This window comes from Orbicella faveolata, unplaced genomic scaffold (genome assembly GCF_042242905.1).
Source record: "Orbicella faveolata isolate gen_17 unplaced genomic scaffold, um_ofav_v1 contig_13, whole genome shotgun sequence".
Classification (NCBI taxonomy): Eukaryota; Metazoa; Cnidaria; class Anthozoa; order Scleractinia; family Merulinidae; genus Orbicella; species Orbicella faveolata.
Genome location: NW_028301540.1, coordinates 10,561,884 through 10,577,500, shown reverse-complemented (window position 1 = coordinate 10,577,500; position 15,617 = coordinate 10,561,884). Strand labels below are relative to the sequence as shown.

The 15,617-nt window shown below is 36.1% G+C and overlaps 1 pseudogene; it reads right to left on the bottom strand.

Moving 5' to 3' along the window:
- The window catches only part of LOC149114943 (uncharacterized), a 27,747-nt pseudogene extending 17,788 nt beyond the window's left edge, over nucleotides 1-9,959 (bottom strand).
- Nucleotides 9,960-15,617: the final 5,658 nt, after the last annotated feature.

Here is a 15,617-nt window from a genome sequence, read left to right as displayed (position 1 = left end):
TGAAGAAAAAGCAGCCATATATAACATTTTAGTTACATACAGATAAAATAACCACGAACAGCAAAACAGGTTCTCTGGTAATTGCTTTAGTTCGTTGTGATTGAGATAACTGCAAAAATCAACAACAACAACAACACAAAAAAAAAAACACACACAAATAAACAAAACAAAATAGCATTAGGCATCACAAGTTAATATAGTTCAACAATGATCATATTCCTCTATGAGACGCGCCTGCAGGGAATCACGGTAGTTCTATTCACAAATAAATAAATAAAAAAAATTCCCTGCCCAAGATGATGAATTCAAAAACCATGACTCCTTACACGCCGGGCTCATAAAAAGAATTGGCCATTAAAATCCACGCTTACAAAAGTCTAGTACTTTCCGGAGTGAGCTAAGTTCAGTACCCACTATAAATGGAAGGGAAGTCCTATACGCGAGAGATGCAGATAAAGCATTCGAGCTGTCAGATCTAGATGGGTATTTACAACCCATCCTCTGCTTGCTATTGTAACTGGTCATACAGATCTCACGCGAATATGTTATCGACCTCAACGTGTACTTTCATTGGTTTTTAAGCGTAAATTGCTTTTACAATTTACTGCTTATGATCTTTAGAAAACGTTACAAAGTTTTAACGCTATACCTTGAATCCTGTATTTTTGAGAAATGTTTGTCCATTGTGCCTCTTCCCACTCTCAAGTTAAATAGGATTTCCTATGACACGGCCTCCTTCCTCCAGATTTTCAATGTTGCCAAAGTAATATCCAATTATACATTTATTGACTAACTGACTTGGTATGCATTTGCTTTACCAAAGTCCCTTAACCTGATTCCCATACACCAAATGTAAGTCCAGTAGTTCACAGGCAGCGATATCGTTACTATGCAACTTATTTTGGTAATATAGTACAGAGGTTTTACTCACAGGTTATTCATTTTCGTCATGTTGGAAAATAATTCGGAGGACAGGTTTCTCAATTTGTTTCCTCCAAGATTTCTGCAAGAAAGTACACGACCTGTAACAAAAGCTTTACCTTGTTATTTTTTTTTTAATTCTCACTCGACAGTTTCATGCACAAACGACGTGGTACCAACACAACATCAAAACGTTGTTAGTAATTACAAGCAAAGAATCTTTGGTATCCTTGGGAGATATGTGTCCATAAAAAGAGTTTTTTAAATGCCTTGTCCTGGAGTATTTAAATTTTTGCCCAAATCACATTCCCATCAGTTCAATTTTAGCGAAATCCCGGTGCATTGATAATTATTCTTATATCCCTTTTTAGGCACGTAACTAAAAAAAGAAGGTCCAATATATTTACAGTTTTTCGTGTGCGTTGCTCTAATACCCTACTGTGTAAATATACTTTCAACACACCTCAAGTCAAAAGCATTTGTAATTGATCATTTCCTCAATAGCAAGTGGATTTCGAGTTCTGAGGACTGGTCACTATAATTAACTCACAGTGTCCCCAGATTAGTCTGTGTAGCAAAGACTCGGTCAGGCAGATATGTAAGACGGTTTGATTCCAGCCCTCTGCGAGTGAAACACAAAAGGGGGACATTCATGTAAGGCGGGGTCAAATTTTACTTAACTGCCTTAGACTGGGTTTCTTTTTCCAACGGCATGATTGGTAATCGTGATCGCAATGTAAAATAGACGCTGTGACACTTCATATGCGATTAAAATGGGAATTTCTCGTTGAAGAAAGCATCTGAAGTAATAGCGAGAATAATTGACATAAATATTTCGTTAATAGTCCTCAAACAGTTTCACTTTCAGTCTTATATTTATTGATAGCCACTCTGCTGTGTTCGGTAAAAATCCACTAATCTGATTGGTTCTCCGCACCGTTTTTCATTTGCCGATAACCAAAGATGACGCCCTCGCTACTCTTGAAACAGAACATAATTCTAATTTTTAGGCTTAGAACTACACAAAGTTGTGTTGTTGGTTTTTTAGTGTAATCCTTTAGAGTGTGCATTGATAAGTTTTTGTGAATGGCAAGACTTATTTTTTGAGATTTTGAAGCATTCTAAGCTTGAAAGACGCTTAACTTTTAAATATTGTATTGTTGTAATATTGTACAAAGACCCTCGTCGAAAATATGTGGCTAATCCAATTTACACTAGCGTATATGCCTAGTTTTACCACTTACATGTGCATCAGGCTGTTTAAACCAGAAAACAACTCGTCCGGTAGAGATGAAATGGCGTTCGAATGCAAGCGCCTGTAAAAAAGGTTATCCCAAATAGTGATTAAACTTCGATTACTTAGAACTGCGGCAGCTGAAAGAAAATTGACACTATTGCAAATCTCTACTGCAAATTGAAGACTACTGAATAAGATGGCAGTAAATTTGTAAAGTAATACATGTTGTGTGTTTTTATTCACTTACAAAGTGAACAGATTTGGTAGCTGGGCAAACACTCCGCCATCTAAATATTTAACCAAGTTTAATGACAAATCCCTACGAAGATAAATAAATCAATTAGTTTTATCTCTTGAAGTTTCGAATTGGATGTTAACGGGATTCTCAAATTACCATGGGGCACGAGTCAGAGGTGATGTTATTTGCAAGCGTTAACATAACAGAAAAAAAACATCAGGAAAAAAGACCTCACGTCTTTTCTGTACAACAGCAATAATTGTCGTAACTTTTTATCTTAAACACTACTTATAATATGCCTACTGTTTCCATGTACTACTTATACATAGATTTTTGCAGATTGATTGTATATACACTTCTTCTTTTTTTTACTTATTTAATTGTAAAGAATTTTAACTTTCTTTTGTTGTCTCCCCAATTAGTAGTTAATACTAAATACAATGACACTTCAATAAAGCTTTTGTTAAAGCTGTTACAGAGAGATGAATAAAGAAAATATTTGAAAGATTTTGCAAAAATGATACGCACAGTTGAAACCCACTGCTGGAGACCGGAAAGGTTTCGTTTGATATAGAGGATATCTTGTTTTCTCGCAAGTTTCTAGGAATAGAGAAAAGATGACAATAGTAAACAATGTGACACGAGAGGAAAATAAAGTTGTGATGTGTTTAACTAGAGGTCGATGGGTTGAAAGTGCATTTCCGCCGTGGAAATGGAAAAGAAAAGAGTGGTAGTGACAATGGAGAGGAGGACGAAATAAACAAAACAAACAAAAAAATTGGTTCATTATGAGCTTACCATTATATCCTCATTTGGACAAAGTCAGGGAAAGTCAGAGCATCCATGATAACAAAAACTCATTAACAAGGCGAATTCCATAGGAACCCACTAAAACCGCAACTTAAGACTGAAAACGTTTAACGAATGCTTTTCTTACGACTGGGGCACTAAGTAGGCGGGCGCTTAGAGTAGGTACGTTTTATCTATAAAAGAGTGTATTTTTACATAACTTACAGCATTTTCAATTCCTTCAGACCGTAAAATAAATGCTTCTGTAATTGTTGGATTTTATTGGAAGACAGATCTCTGCGAAGCAAATGACTTTTTATTTACAATTAAATGAAAATACAATCAACTCTCGATAACTTGAACGTTCAAGAGAAATTGAAAAATTTTCGAGTTAACGAGTTAAAGGGTGTTCTCTGCATTTCTATTCACACAGTGTAAATTTTAACCAGATTTAATTAGGGAGAAGTCTGCTGAGAATTGAATAATACAGTTCTAAATCACAGCATAAATCAGAACGTACAAACGAAATGAGAAACAAAAGAAAACAAATCAAAGCAGCAGGAGAAGTCCAGGTACTACGACCTTTGCAGGTTTCTGAAAGAGAACTACGTCGGGTTACCGCGGCAAAGTTCAAGCAATTTACTTTTTCGACAGCGGCACTGATTATTTCAAGTTTTTCCGTATTGGCAAACACGGTTTCAGTTATCGAGGATAACATTCGTGTAAAATGACCTGAAGGGAAACAGACATCGCTTCTAGTGAGCCGGAAGTTCCAGTTAACAAGGGTAAAATTACAATAAATGTATGATAGAGATCCAGGGGAAATCGATTTTGATTCAAGTTAGCGAGGATTCAAGTTACAACACCGTTGTGATCTTTGGGATGCATAAGGGTGAGACAATTTAGAATAGGCAGGTTAATGGGCTCCTTGAATAGGGGACTACCGACTTTTAGAGCTATTAATTTATTCCTCATAGGGCGTCGAGGTAAATTTGTCTGATTCGATTTCAAAGATCTCAGCCTTGTTTTTCACATTTCTTGCTTTGTGGATGCGTCCCGCACACACAGGTATCATAAACAAACAACCCGGAATTTTATTGACACAAAAAAGGAGGTGCGGGTTTTTATCGTTTCTTCGCGGTGAAAACTATTGGTAAAGGTGACCATAGCCATTCAATATGATGTCCACAAGCATGTCAAAAACAAACAGCCTGCCATAAACAGTATAGCTTTTAGTGTAAACTACTGGCGAAAAGATGCTATATTTAAAATATATCTTAAAAGAGCTCAGTCACGGTATTTTGAGCTATTTTGGCCACATACAAAATTACCTTTAAATGGTAGAAAACCTGAAAATAACAGTTTAATAAGATAGAAAAACACCAAAGAGATAATGATAAACCATAGAGGAACAAGGATGGCTAAGGATGGAGAAGATTAACACCGATTACAAACGACGAATTTGAAAACTGATGATTGAGGCTAAACTTTTCAATATGCGCAAACCGTGACTGAGCTCCTTTAATCTATAAGCTTTTATTACTTGTTTGTTAATGATTATGCTTATAGACTTACAGTCTTTGTAAGTGTGCCAGGTTTGAAAATAATTCGTCGGGTAATTTCTGAATATTATTGGATGCCAAATACCTGTCAGATGATTTCAGTTAAGATATCAAATATCAGAAAATATCATTTTGTTCTAGTTTGGTCTTAAATATGTCATCTAAGAAGTCAAATGTAATTTTAACTTTCAAACAGGATGGTTTTACAACCCGCCGCACGTGCAACCTGTATTAAACATCAGCCCTTCCAAATCCATTGCTTATGATCAATAAGAAGCGAGCTGCTGGTTTATTTCGTCAGGAATTTTTTAGTTTAGTTTAGTTTATCGAATTCGACACCAAAATACAAGAACAAATAAATTCAAATAGACAAACAACTGATTTGAAATATAGGTAAATAAAAAAATTCAGAATAGTACGGGATGTGACTAGGGAAAGAAACAGAACTAGCGTCCCAATGGGCCATTTTTGATACATCAAAATTCAGCTTGATGGTGAAACCTAGAGGACACAAACACAAGAAATGAATCAGAAACATGTTCATTCAATTTCCTTTGTTTGTTTCCTCGGAGCCTCACTGCCGAGCTACATTTTAATATATCCGCCGGAAACGGTCTATTGCGATGGATGCGTTTGCTAAAAACAATCCACGAGTTTGACTTGCATTTCGATTTTGTTTCCATATTTTACAGGATTTACAGAAAACAGCTGATAAAGTGCATTTCTTTTAAACCAGTCCTTAATTAACTGTTCTGTTCTAAGCTAGCACTATATTATACCTACAATTGACGGAGATTTAATGAGTAGGCAAAACTATCTTTCGAGAGAAATGCTATCATGTTGTTGAATAGATACCTGGAAGAAACAACAACAAAACATAGGTATGAAATGTACTTAGTGGAGGCGCGTGAGCTCATGGTTAGTGCATGTGCTCGCCTCCAAATCGAGCAGCCGGTCCGGGCTCGAGCCCTGGACCAGACCCAGGACCATTTCCGAATTAATTTTAGCCACTTTCTCAACGCGAGTCTTGATGCCCATCCTTGTATATGAAAATGAGATTTCATTCACATGGAAATTAAAGTCATTTTTATATGAATGGTTATACACCAAGCCTCGCTTTAATAGGAAGGCTTAGGGCAACTTGGAAATGGGCTATTATGTTGTGTTCTTGGGCTAGGCACTTTACTCCCACAGTTCCTCTATCCACCCAGAAGTATATATGAGTATTGGCAAATTTATAACTAAGGGTAACCCTGCGAAAGACTAGCATCTGGTCCAGGGGGGAGTAGAAATACTCCTAGTCGCTTAATATCATTAGAGACCTTTAGATCCACGTATACCGCAAACGTCTAACTGCGTTTGCCGTGCGCCGTTCGGACGTTAGCCGATTTAGACTGGAGTAAATTGGAGGGAATAGAGATTATCCTATGAATGCATTGGAAATGGTCAAGAGAACTCCAATTTGTTTAAAAAAATAGTACATTTTCTAGCATGTGTAGCCTTCTAAGAAGTAACGCGTCACAAAACACAGATATAACTTAAGCCACCGCCATATTGAAATTCCACTTTCGATCAGTGCCTTCCACGAACAACAGCAACATAAAGCTAGGTAATTGCTTATAAAATTTTACCCAATTTACAGAAAAATGAATACTTCCTAGGAATAATAACTCTTGACGTTCAAAACGAGAGTGGAAAACCTCAAACGTGACTTCTGGCCTTGGTCTCGGGAAACGTGGGGTCTAAAGATCGCTATTAAGCCGGATGTAAGTGCCGGCCTGCTGGGCCAATTGACTCATATGCAGATAGACCAGTACTTTATCTACAGTTTTATTTAAATGGAAACAATCTTTTCAGTAAAAGCACACGCCTTACTTGCTTCATAAGCCAAAGCATTTTCTTGATGAGCATTACAGCAAAAAACAAACAAACAAACAAAAAAAATAAAGAAATTAAAACGCGATGTGGAATGCAAGTTCAATTCGTGCTACTGTTCCTTTGCATAGAAATAACGGTACTAAACACCTACAGACTTTGAAGATTGCTGGTGCCATAAAAGGTCTCGTTTGATACAGTGGTCAGTCTGTTGTTATTTAAGTTTCTGTCAATATGAAATAAAGTTTAACATTATCTTAAAGCGAGTTCTGTTAACGGTTCAGTTAATGAAAAATTGCTTCCTAATTTGGCGGAAACGTTCTTCATAGATTTACGAGACAAGTACATTCAACACGCAAGAAGGTGCAATAAGGCATTATAAGCAGTTACATTTAAAGCAACAAACGAAAATAATAATAATAATAATAATAATAATAATTGTAATAATAAAAATTATAAAACAACGTAAAAACTACGTTGTGGTGTCATTTTGTTTAAAGTTTAAAATTTTTTAACGTGCATTAAGTGCGCGTGCAAAGTCTTTTATCAACTCAAACGCCTCAAGCGTTGAATAGAAGTTTGGGAGGACAAGTTCTTGTTTGTATGGCGTCCCCTGACTGAGATCTATCAATAGGTAATCGAAGGAGTACAAGTAAGTGACAAAGAGCTCATAATACGCACAGCATTTGAAGATTGGTTAATCTTCCAAAAGACCCTTTCGATACAGAAGTTATCATGTTATTCTCCAAAGATCTGAATTTTTTAAACAATAAATGAAACGAGTTCATTTAAATTAATGTCTTATATCGTTGTATATAGTTTGTGGCGAGCTGCATGCATACGCGTTTGCTATGGCGTTGTCTCCCTTATGGGTTGGGTCCACAAAGCAAAGAAAAATGGATACGTGTTCACTTTGCAATATGCAGTTAAATGAATTTTACACATACTTTGCGTCCGCTTTGTCATAGATTTACAATCAGGCTGAGGCCTTCCTCTCGAGCTTTTGGGTACGGTCGACATGGGCACTCATGGTGTAAAGCGATACAATTGAAAGCACTTTTGTTCTTTCGGATCAAAAAAGGCATCAAAAGCGTAAGAAGAATTGAAGTTGCTCGACCTTGGAGTAAAATTTAAGAATTAAAGAACCGAGCTAGTGTGTTGTTTCACATAGTGATCAGGAATTAACCGGTAACGTGGACAAGAAGGGAACTATGGCCAGGAAGACAGAACGTTAGCTCCCCCTGCTTGGGACACAGATTCACAGCAGCTGATTTCACGCGAACGGAAGAATTATCAAATGACAGCTGCTAGGCAGTAGTGTTGAGGCTGCCTGCGCACATCAACAGAGTTAAGTCACGTACAGTTCAAGAAGGTTGTTAGCGCTTGCAAATGTCGCACTTGAAATATAGGTTATGACGTTCTCCCTCAAATACCTAAAAATAAAAGCCTTAATGTTAATATCAAATATAAGCTGTATTATTTATGTGACGTTAAAATTGATCAAAAACCAACAGAAACGTGATTATAAAACTCATGCAGCCAGGAAGAAACCTGTTTGAGTCGATATTTTGAGAGCTACGAACCGACACTTTGAAGGGGGAGACACAGCTAGTTATTCGGCGAAACAAAGGCTTTCGTCTCGAGAAAAACAAATTAAGTCTCAGGCATGTACGTATTTATTCATGAAAGCGTCACGCACGCGTTCTGTGATCGTGAGTCCTGGGCGGAAATATTCTTGCTGAATCTGAACCGACGCGGTGTTAGGTTACCCGAGGAGCCGTCAATTTGAACGCTTTATAAGGGATTGTGTGGAGAACGAAATATGGTCGATTTAGAACACTAAATATTACGAAATATGAATATTTTACACGTAAGATTAATAAAACTTACTCATTTCTTGTGTGTCCGTTTTGGGTTTGGTGGTCTCTGCCATTTTGGGCCTTCTTTGCTATCACTGTTTGAACCGTGATTACACAACTCGCGCGTGACTCTTTCATGAATAAACACGTACGTGCCCGAGAATTAATTTGCTTTTCGCTTTTCTCGAGACGTCAGCTTGGGAGGCCTGTGCCAGCACTTGCTCAGACGCTTCTGTTGGGGTATTATTGAGATTACGTAATTTAATCCAGTGGTCCGCGAAGTTAAAGCTGTACAAGTCTAGTATTTTGCCCCACCTAACATATTGTGATATCGTATGGCACTTTTGCCAATCATCCGATAAGAAGAAAATAAAGGAATTCAAGAACGCGCACTCAGGGCAGTAAATCCAAATCGGAGACCTACAGTGAGCTACTAACAAGAGCAAGTCTACCAAGTCTGTACCAACAACGGTTACAAAACATCGCTATTTTCATGTATAAAGTAAAAAACGGACTTGTGCCCACTACTACCCCGAAACGGTATAATCTGAGGAACACTGATTTAAATATCCCACGTTTTCGCACAGTGCGTTATGGAACACATTCTTTACGATATTTTGGGCCCCAACTTTGGAACAAATTAGACAAAGCTGATAGAGAGAGGACTAATGTTAAGAGTTGTAAAAACAGTATTAAGAGTTAAGACCTATCACACTTGATAGATAATTGTAAGAACTGTGATATATGCTGCTGGACCACTTTAAATTTTATATTAATTTTTATATATATTTGATATCTTTTAAGCTTTTTATATCCTACTAAGTTCATATATTTCATTTACTTATTAATTTATTAATTTATCTATTTTATACATTATTCACTAAATTGTAAATAATTTTAACTTTAGCTAAGATCTATTTTTATTGCGTAAATAGTGTCCCCAATTAGTTTTTTTTAAGCTAAATACTACCGACACTTTAATGAAGTAATTCACTCACTCACTCACTCACTCATTCATTCATTCATTCTGTTTTAAGTTCTCGGGTACTGAGACTACGATCTTGATGGAATTTGTTTATTATTTTAGCTGTCCATACATATTTACACAAAACTGATGGTTAGCGAGCGAATCAAGCAGTTGCAACACGACCGTGGCCAAGTATTAGATATGGAAGTGATATTTGGATAAGCAGACACTAGTTACAACTGCAGCCTTGAGATGTAGAACAGTCTGACTGTGAAAGTTACCCACGCACATATGGTATGCACAAGAAAAAAAAATCAGTTATAATACTTACATGTATTGCAAATTAGGGGAGCTGGCAAAAGTCTTGTTTGAGTTAAAAGTTATCATGTTAAACTCCAAATACCTAGTGAGCAGGAATAAAAGACCTGTTTAGGGTTAAACATTGACGTGATTAGCATATCTTGGACCTCGCTATTTCCTCAAAAACGTCAGAAAACAAAATGAATTGATTGCAAATTAAGCAAAAATTACTCGAGAATGTTAATTCACCAAATATGACGACGTACAGATTTCGAAGTTTGGGAGAATTGGCAAACGTCTGGTTTGATATGAATGTTATCTGGTTAAACTGTAAAGATCTAGAAAAAAAGGATTAACATATAGATTTTGAAAGAATTGCTCAAACAATATTTGTGTTATTCAGTTGCGCTGAGAAGAATAAAAGGAAACAAACTGGTGGAGATGATTTTATGGTATTATTTCTTAACATTATTCAAAAAGAAACAGGGCTAAATGTTGCCTTGGGAATTAAGTTCCACCAATTATTTCAGCGAGAGCAAGGATATCTATGTCCTACTTTTCTAAATTTTATTACGGTAGCAGTGAGTCCTAAGTCTGTGACGTGAGGCGCCCACAAACCTCGGAAATTATCGATACATGGCGAAATTGCTCCCATGGGGTAGCGGACGGCCTTTTTCATTTTGATTAGTACATAATTATTTTCATTATTTTTAGTATTTATAACAGTTCTAGCCCACCCAAACTCAATCACCTTGGCAACGTGTTCTAAACAATTGTGGGTTCTCTTTATCGTCAAAAAATCTGTAACCAATCTTACATACGTACAGACTCTCAAGATTGGTGGTGCCGGAGAAGGACTGTTCCGCTATATATGTTATCAAATTCCCCTGCAAATATCTAAGAATTACAATTGAGACTTTTAATGCGTGTATTTGATCAATTTTGGATTAGAGAGCATCTCAATTAATCTCAAACAGTGCAGAGAAGTAAAATTGAGTGCAAAAAGTTAAACTTGAGTCCATAAGGTTGAAATTAAATAATTGCAGGCATATTATTAACAGGTAATCAAATGGTTTTTCTCGTGCAATTTGGTATGAATAAGCATTCGTAATTATTTCAAAGACTACAAATTGCACTTGCTCCATGGACTCGTGCAATTTCTTCTTTCAAGAAATTAATGTACTCGTACTTATTCATTCCAAACTGCACTCGAGATCATTTGATTAGCTCTACTAACTGACTGACTGACACATTGACTAACAGACTAAATAATTAACGAGGATGATTAGTGCGGATTTATGTTGCCAAAGTGCTCAGAAAGTCGAAATGCTGTCTGTATAATAAAATGATAATAATGATAATGATAATGATAATGATAGTGATGATGGTAATGGTAATGGTAATGATAATAATAAAGATAAAGAATTGGAAACAAAGTTACTTACAGTTCTCTTAACTGAGTTAAACCACAGAATACGTTGTTTCGTAAATATCGGATCTTGTTGTGGGAAATTTCTCTGTTGATCAAGTGACATCAGCGACAGTTGAATGTTGGTATGATTCAACCGAATTTCCAGCTGTAATAATGGTTTATATATAACGTCTAATTTTAACAATCATTACAACAAACAGAGGAAAGCAGCAACACGCATAAGCGTGAAGAAAGCAGCAACACGCGTAAGTCATTGTGATGGCGTTTTTTTTCCTTACAGTGTTTTTAAACGCGTCAAATTGAAAAACATGTTCTCAGGTAGATACTGGATGTTATTAGATCCCAAGTTCCTGTCAAATTATAAACACGACGTGATTCAAATACTAGAAAAGTACATGTGGATACATCAGTTACAGGAAGGTTCTCTTTCTCTAGCTATCACTTCCGAAAAGTGAGAAAAACTAAGTGTGTTATTGTTCAAATCCTAAAACAAAAGTTAAAGTACGTACATGTGAATACATCAGTTACGGTAAGGTATTTTTTTCTAGATATCGCTTCCGAAAAGTGAGAGAAACTGAGTCCGTTATTATACGGAATGATATAACGCCTCGTTCATCTTTATTTAGATGCGTTTCTTACTGAAGGTGAACTCTGTAAACCTACCTCGTCAATGAATTATGCTTGCCGTATGGAGAATCAAATATCAAAAGATAACATCCATTTTTCAAGGTAACTAATTATTCTGGTGGCCATCAGACTACAATAAAACTATTTCAAAATACTTACAAATATTCTAACGATTTCAAGTAACAGAACACGCCCTTTGGTAAATACCCGATTTCGTTGTCTCTCATCATTCTGATAGGAACAGATATGTATATTAAGTATACTTTATCTCACGGCACCAGTTCCCAATGCTCATAGGTATCAAAGAAATGCAGATATCGCAGAAGGCACATGTATCCGATTTTTAAAAGAAGGGAAAATAAAAATGAAAATAAAAAAGAAGAATGTAGGTAGGGAATAAAAACAACAACAACAACAACAACAACAACAACAACAACAAATACTTATGATATCTTGATTTACACCATGAACAGGCCGCTAGTTAACGTCGACCTTCCCAAACACACTTTCCTTCCTTTTATGAGGTTTTGGATAAACATCGCGTTCAGAATGATCAAAAAACGATGATGGAGATTGATAACATAGGAACCGCCAGGAAATCGAAACAGCTTAAATAGCGATTTCTCAATATTATTTAATATTCACTTGACTTATATCTCATTATATCTCCTGAACAGAACAAACTACGTTTTCTCGATAAAAACTGATCGATAAAGTTGTGTTCACGGGTTACAATCTTACAGAAGTTTTAAATGGGTCAAGTTGGAAAATGCATTGACCGGAACGTTCTGAATTTTGTTCGATGCCATGTCTCTGTAGAAATATGAAAATATAAATTTCAAAGACTAACATGAATGAAATGTGCCAAGTGGGTCACGAAACTACGCAAATGATGGCATTAGAGAACTAATCTATTTTGCTTGTGATATTAACTTGGCTAAGCTCGGTAACTTCGTCACCTATCTTTGCTTGGCTTGCAATGTTATGTAAACGAAGGAAAACTAAATTATATTTGTGCTTTGATATGGCTTATAAATAGTTATTCCTTTGCACGATCATGCTTTCCCGCACTTTAATTAGAGGCTTATCCTTCTCGAATTCTTCACCGACCCAGTCTGGGTAGTCTAAAATGAAATTGTCCTGGGGTTCAGCTGCATTTATTAAGCATCTCAAGGTATTAGGATTCACTTTTTTAATAAAGGTAGATCGTCCTGGTATATAGGAGGCCTCGCTGAAAGATATCTGGTTTCATTTGTCGATGCATTCCTTGCTTGTTCAGTAAACAGCTATGGCTAATTTAATTTGCCCGGATGTGTAGTTGGATCCAGTCGCGTACTAAGCGAAGTACTGGAAACACATGCAATACCTTAACGTTGCACAAGTCTTTCCCTTTACTTACAGTGTTTCTATTTTGCCCAAATTAGAAAACAAGTAATCAGGCAGGTCCTGAATCTTGTTTGAAGACAACCGCCTATCAAAGTTGCAGCAGAAACAAACGCAAATCACTTCGAAATCATTAAAACCCGTCTTTTCCTTTACGTTGTTATTTATCTTGCCAAGTTGGTATTTATTGGTACACGGATGGTTAGAACAGTGGTTAGAACATCCAGCTAGATCACGAAGGGTGGTGGGTTCAAATTCCATCTGGAATTCGAGTTTTTTCCCGCGTTATCAGTTGGTGATATTTCAATCATTAAATATTCTACATATAAGGTTGTTATGCAGAAACAACAGTAGCAACTAGAACCCAGGGTAACAGAAAGATGCCCACTTTCCTGGCTGGGTACTCTTTGTAATTTCAATACTCAATGACTAGTTTATGGCTGGTAACTAAATTGTTAAAAAGCTAACTAAAAAACACAAAACAAAACCAGAAAAAAGCGCAAGCTATGTACAATATGCTTGTGGTAACACAATTTTCATCAGAAAGCTTTTCGAGAAATGGGACACTGTTAGAAACTGCTCGGGGCTAGCACTATTCCCTCTTAAAGAAAAATAAACAACAACGAAAGGCAACAAAAACAAACAAAAAAGAATCCCTTGATACTTACAGATATTCTAACTTTTTCGAACAACAAAAAGAGTCCTTTGGTAAATGTGGAATTTTATTATTATGAAGATCGCTGCCGACAAAAAAAAAGTTGAAATATTAATGCTGATTCTTTCATATATAAATAAGAAAAATTGCTAAAATTGTGCTCGTCCATTTAGGAACGTTTGAATGAGGACGAGTAAAAATATTTTACTATTTAAACGGGTACGTACGTTTACAAGTTTGTACGTTTTTTGAACTTACAGCGTTTGCAAATTAACAAGGTTGGAAAAGATCTCCTCAGGTAGGTTCTGAATGTTGTTTTCGTACATTCTCCTGCCATGAAAAGAGTAACCGTGATAATCTTTATGAAAATTTGAAGATAGAAACAGATTTTCCCTTTCCCATCTCAGCAAACGTTTTACCCATTCGTGGTTGAATCGCGATAAATACCCAGCCCTCTGTTATATATTATTTATTATTATTGGAGAGTAAGTACCTGTAAAAGATATGCGACCTTTCACTCTAAGAATCGATTCTTTGTTTGTCCAAGAATTTTGCACATGAATTTTTAACTCCTCTATACATGTATCACTGTTCATTGCTGGAGTATAGGAACATTCTTTGGGGAAAAAAAGTATATCTTATATCCAACTTAGGTACATAACAATAGAGCGGACAAAATATTTATTTCTGAAGTACGTACAGAGATTTTAACTCCTTCAAAGAAGAGAACAAGCCCTTTGGTAGATACTGAATGTTGTTGGAAAAAAGATTTCTGCAATTAAAAAGGTAATAACGGGCGTATTAGACGTCGCTTTATTTGTGAAAATATATGTCCTCTTGGTATGTCTGAGCCAGCTCATTTTGAGTTTGGTGCACGAAAAAGTATGATTATACACTGTTTCAAGTTTCACTGTTTTTTTTTTATTTACACACATAGCAAAATGCAGATTAAATATAGTTTGAAAAGGGTTAATAATAGTTTAAATATATTAAATAAAATCTAACAAAAGATATCCTAATTTCTCTGTAATGTCTCAGGCATACTATTGACCGTGCAACTACTCGGGTATTCAAGTAATTGGAACAATGGTCACTTGGCTCAAAAGTAAGGAAAGATGTGGATCGCAGTCGGTTTGCTAGACTTACAGTGTTTGTAAACTTGTTAGGCTAGAAAATGTCTTCTGCGAGAGGTTCTCTATTTTACTATTTGCCAAATCCCTATGAAATGGTAAACAGTAAATATTTTCCCTAGCGCATCATTTATTTATTTACCCACGTTGTACCTTGCGTATGCCTGATCATTCAAACATGATCTAATTGTCAAAAACAACACCACTAGGATACAGAAATAAAGTAATACAACTGCGATACTACGATTTAACAACCCTGTGATCCGATGTGATCTTTTTTCTCCTATTTCTCCTTGTATCGGGAAAATGAGAGTGTTACGGCTGATTGTCAATATTGCTTCTTTCTAATGCCATAGTAATAACGTTTTAGGCCGAAACCTTTCCCAAAGTCCAATTTTGATGGTAATTTAGATACAAGTTAGGGGAGCATTACCAATATGTCTAAACATGTAAAATAACGGTAAATTAACGTTCTTTTATAAGCCAAAGGTCACCAATGTTACGTCACGAGTTCGAGTTTCGTAAATCCAATTTTCTCTTATCTTTCATTTCTATCCCTTGCATTGATCTAATAGGTCAGGCTTTAGGATCTGCAAAACGTGTCTATTCTATTTGGTGTAAAATTTGCACGTCCTAACTTTC